This window comes from Pteropus vampyrus, unplaced genomic scaffold, assembly GCF_000151845.1.
Source record: "Pteropus vampyrus isolate Shadow unplaced genomic scaffold, Pvam_2.0 Scaffold33, whole genome shotgun sequence".
NCBI lineage: Eukaryota > Metazoa > Chordata > Mammalia > Chiroptera > Pteropodidae > Pteropus > Pteropus vampyrus.
The window spans coordinates 10,557,099-10,562,757 of NW_011888814.1; positions in this window are offsets into that span (position 1 = coordinate 10,557,099).

Sequence of the window (5,659 nt, forward strand, 5' to 3'; positions counted from 1 at the left end):
GCCATGACTCAGAGTGTTTCTTTACACTTTTGAAACCGGAAATCCACGGAGGCAGTGAGGTTTTACTTGGGATGCACTGAACACACAGGGCTTCCTTGGGCTAAGGAAAGGCAGCCAGCCTAGAACTGCTCAGATTTCTAAGCTGGGACTCGGTCCTCGAAGTCGTTTTCTTCTTCATGCAGCAGGTGCATCTAATAATCATATAGTTAAGGTTTGCTGGGCACTTAACTTTATACCAGGCCCTGTTTGAAGTGCTTTGCAAGCATTATCTTATTATTTTCACCACGAACCTGTGAGGAAGGTACTATTGTCTTTCTATTTCACAGATAAGGAAACAACCTAAATAACTTTCCTAGAGGCATACACCTTGGGCCTCAACACACCCCACCCCACACCCTGACAGCGCACGCTCTCATCTGTGCCATCATAGCTATTTGGAAGACATACACGTTTCCAGTGAAAGGTTTTTCCACCTGAATCCTCCATTCTTCAAGGATCAGCTCAAAAGTGCCCCATCTGTGAAGCCTGAATTCTGAGTTTTTCTCCCCTGTGGCATTTTATTCATATTTCCGCTGGAGCGCTTGCCATTCTATGATTAGTGGTGACACCTGAGTTTGTCCCACCCCTACCTCTTGCTTTAGAGGGAGGGTCTCACCTTATATCCATTGCTGGCTCCATAGCTCCTAGAAGAAGCACCACCAATGTTCACTGATTGAAAAAATGATGAACTCTAAGGCGATGGATTCTGTCACAAGCTCTTCTGGGAACCAGGGTGAGCATCTCGCTTAGTTGAGATCCTGGAGGCTAGAGACTTAATGAAAGGGGTGATCCTGGACTTCTGGAAGTTTACGATCTAATTGGGAAGTTATATGTGCACCCTTGAAATATATAGCCTAGGGCTTTATGAAGTAAGGGCAAAAAAAACGTCTATCTAGATATCGATTTTGGGCATAGATCAACTTAAAACTTTTTTTGAAATAGGTAGCGATTCACAGGATTTGAAAAGTCTAAATGGAATATAATGATTATTCTCCTTCTCACCCAATCTCCCAAGCGCTTACTCTCCTCCACCCACACAACCAACGCCATTCCTTCCATTCATATTCTGTGTCAGTAAAAAAAACATGTTTTAGCTATAATATATATTAAATATATGTCTACATATATCACATATATATTAGCTATCCAAATATATTAGTTATAGATATTCTAGCTTATATATGTCATATATATTATATATGCATTTTTATGAATTGACTTTGGGATATTCGATAATATAAGTCATCAATTAAATTCCAACGTTTAATTAGTCCGCGATGTGCACTTGCTTTGTTAGACACTGGACCCCAAGATGAATGTAATAGAAAACTGGAAACCTGTCCATAGAGACTTTTCACTTAGGATGGGTTGAGACAGGTCCTTTTTTAGGTAATTCAGCTGCACCCAGGGCTGAGCCATGGCCGGGAGCAGAGAATAGGGAGGTGAGAGAGAGAAGATGGGTGGATTAAGTTTTAAAGGAGAATTAATTGCTTTCTCTACTTTGCGTCCTTGGTAATAAGCATAAAGTGAGTCATTGTAAAGCAGATCATATTTTTTTCCATAAAAATAACACTGCAGTTGGAGGGTAAATTCTGATGTAAGGCTTTGGCATCCTAAAACAAAAGATATGACTGGAGATGTCATGAGAGAAAAGAACTATAAACCTTTATAATCACTTAAAATAATAAAACTATACTTCTAAGCGTTTTACAAATGTGCATAAATGGACCCATCCTATCGATTACATGAAAGGCCTCAATGACCATAAAACAAATACAGCATTGCTGCCTCTAAATTTTCTCTATGACTGCTATATTGCTTATGATAAGCATTAATTAAATAATTAATTAACAGTAATTCTCCCTGACCTTCATAGAACTTAGAAAGGCTTTTTGAGAATAATGTGAAGATATTTCGAGATAATATTTGGAGGCATTTTTGATGTAATAATTTAATAAATTTTAAGATACTTCTTAGGCATCCAGAGATTATTAATAGAGCTTATCCAAGAAAGTTTGAACCATTGCCTAATTCTTTTCCCAATAAATTTTCTTTGATGGGAACAGAGAGATGTTCAAAATCCCTCCTTTGATCTTAAAGTTGCCTTCGAAATGACAGTTGCTCATTCAGATGGCAAAAAGTTTTGAGCACAGACTTTGTGCTAAGACACTGGGGATTAAAGTAAAAAGGAATAAGACATGGTATGTTCTACCTGGCAGAACTCCTAGTGGGCTGGCCAGTTTTTATTAACAGCTACCTTCATGGAGGTTTATTAAGTGCCATGGTAAGCATTAGATACCCATCGATTTATTTAATCTTCACATTAGAAGGAAGATACCTCTTTTGTATCTTTTGAGGAGGAGGAAATACTTCAAACCTAACCAGGCGTTACGGATTGAATTGCGATTCCCAAAAAGATAACCCTGAATTTCTAACCCGTGGATCTGAGAAGCCATCCTTCTTTGGAAATTGGATCATAGCAGATGTAATTGGGTAAATTAAGACGAGTTTATAATGGAGGAAAATAAACCTCTAATCTCATATGACTGGCGTCCTTATAAGGAGAGGAGAAAGACAGAGAGGAGAATGCCACGTGAGGACAGACACACGGGTACAAGGCGGCCATGTGAAGATGGAGACCGAGATTGGGGTGATGTGTCTTAAGGCCAAGGACTGCTGGCTGTCACCAGAAGCTAGTTGAGAGGCATGAAACAAGTTCTCTCTAGAGCCCCAAGAAAGGTTCAACATTGCCAACACCCCGATTTCAGACTGCCTCCGGAACTACGCTACAACAAATTTCCGTTATTTTAAGCCACCCAGTTTGCAGTTAGAGCAGGAAATGAAGACTCCAAGTCACACAGCTGGTGCGGTGGAGCCAGGCCGGGTCTGCCTCCAGAGCCCGCTCTCTGAAGGCTGCCTTGACATCAGGGAGGAGCAGCTTCCTCCGCCCGCAGGTGGGATGGGAAGGCTTCTCAGAAGAGGGAACTTTGAGCTGGATCTCGATGGTTAAGTAGGAATTTGCCAGGGCCAAAGTGTCGGGGTGGCAGGGCATGCTGGGCAGAAGGATCAGAACGTGGGAGGTGAGAACTGGCGGCACATGAGGCAGCTGGGTGATGACGGAAGGCTTGTGTTGCTGGTGGAGGTGGTAGTAGTTTTTGCTCCAGAAGGGATTCTTTGCGAAGCGAGGACAGTCCCCCATTGCTTACCTTTCCCCTCTCCAACTTCCTTGGTGGTGTTGAGGTCCTTTTCTGACACCTGCTCCAGCCCCACTAGCTCTCCTAGGCCCATTCTTCTGTCCTTGGAGCTCTGCCCTCACGGTCCCCATGGCTGACCCCTCTGGTCTCTAGAGAAGCCTCAGAGACAGCCACTCGCTGCCTGCCAGAGGCTTCCTCATCATCACTCCGTTTTCATCATGGCAACTTTAGTAGCTGAAACCATTTCATTACCGTTTGTATATTCTTTGTTATCTGCTCCTGCCCCGCTCGGCTTGAAGTCCGTGGGAGCAGGGACCTGATCTGGCTTGTCCCCAGGTTCAAGGGCCGGATCTGGGACTTAAGAATGGCTTCTATAAAGATTTGTCGAATGATCATAGGAAGAACTTTCTATCAGTGAAGGCAATGTAAAAAATAAAATGGTTGGCCCCGGAGTGCCTATCACTGAAGGGGTTGGGGTGGGGGTGTACAGGTGGGTCTCCAGGCACGAAGGCCATTAGACAAAGAGCCCTGGGATTCTGCACGTGTTCTGGGCGTAGCAGGTCCCTACACGAAGCTGGATGGCATCTCCGCAAGGACATGAGTCTGTCAGAGGGAGGCCTTTCCTTGCATGAGAGTCCAGGGGCCCCCAGTCAGGGAAATCGTCCTGAAGAATGAAAGAATCACGCACATCGCTTAGGTTCTAGAACAAAGAGCCAGGCTGTGGCGGCCAGACGCCTGTCAAGGGCAGAGCAGCTCTGTAGACTGTGCATCAACAGCACTGAGTGGCAGCCGTCACGGCAGGGACCTGGAGGGCTACTGTGCCGATGGACAGGTAAGCCCTCGTCTGGGCATGGCCTGCCCAGAATATGGGAGCCCCCTTTCCTAATTAGCACACAGGTGCCATCTGGGCCGGAACCAGGCAGGGGGACACAATGTTGGTGGCCGAGATCTTACACGGCACACTCCCCAGTTCCGGGCTGGGCTCCAGGAGGGCAGAGCTCAGGGAGCCAGGAGCCCAGAAAATACTGGCCAGTTAACAGTCTCTGTTGCCCCTGTTTATTCCCGGACTGGTTGTGTCTGAGAAAGCAGAGTAGCGAATGTTCCTCACGTTATTGAATTATCCTTCCTTTCCCTGAAAGTCCTAGGCACTTCCTGACGCCTCCTTAACGTGTGGTCAGAACAGTTGGCACTCCAGTGGTGAGCCAGAGAGGAAAGCTTCTGGTAGAGCTAGACCTACGGGATTTGGTGAGACCTGAGAGCTGGCTTGTCCTTTCTGGTACCCACCCCCGGAGAACTGGGCCGGCTGAGGGAGTCCCTTCCCTACCTTCGAGGAGGCACAAAGGACACACGGGAGAACGTGCAACCCCCCTCCCCCTCCATACTGAAGGGATGCTCAGAGTCCTGTGGTCTGCAGTTATCTGTGCAGACGGAGTTGGGGTCGGTGGGGTGGGGTGGTTGGGAGGAGGAGTCTTTTAGCCAGTGACCAAACAAATATCCACATCTTGTTCAGAGAGAGGTGTGACCTTAAAGGGTGTTTTTGGAGAAAGTGCTGATGATGGTGGAGCGTCTTTCCCTTCTGCAACAGGCACGTGTTAGATGTAGATGCCTCACATAAGTGAAATCACTTAATTCCTATAACAGTTATCTGGGCAAGGGCAGTGATGCTCGAAGTGGCCCACACTGCTCCACAGCGCAGGGGACCGAAGCAGAAGACTGCGGAGGGACACAGCAGACCCATCCATGAGGACACGTGTCATGGGTACCTTGTTTTTTTTCATCATTGACTCCTCAGGGCTTACCTCAGTGTCCAGAGCATAGTAGGTGTTCAATGAACATCTGTGGCATGAATGAAGACAATGACAACCTGCCAGCATAACACGGCTTATGTCATAAGAGCATCTCCAGGTGCTCAGCTCATCTGGTCCTCATGGTGACTTTGTGAGGAGGGATGAGAGCAGGTGTTCTTGCATGCAGTTACTGCAGTTGTTGTTGTTGCTGTTGTTGTTATGATTATTCTCCTTTTGTAGAGGAAAAATTTGACAGGGAGCTCAGAGTTCACTTTTCCCCAGGACCAGAAGAGCCCAAGATTCAGCCCAAGTTTTCTGATTCTACATCCCAGGTTCTTCCCAGGTAAGGGAAGTGAGCCGAATACACACACACACACACACACACACACACACACACACACACACACCACGACCTCGTTCTAATCAAGAAGCTCTGGACTTACTTCAGACCCTGTGCTCACTCCCTCCTGCCTCCTCCTCACTCACATTTCCCATCTACTCAAAGATAACCGTCTTTACCCCCTTGGGAGAAGGCGACCTCCAGTGCCACCTCTTGCCATCCCTGCAACGCTTCCCGCTGAGATGAATACCCTGGGGAACGTCCTGGGCTCCCCAATTAATCATCCCAAATTAACCCTG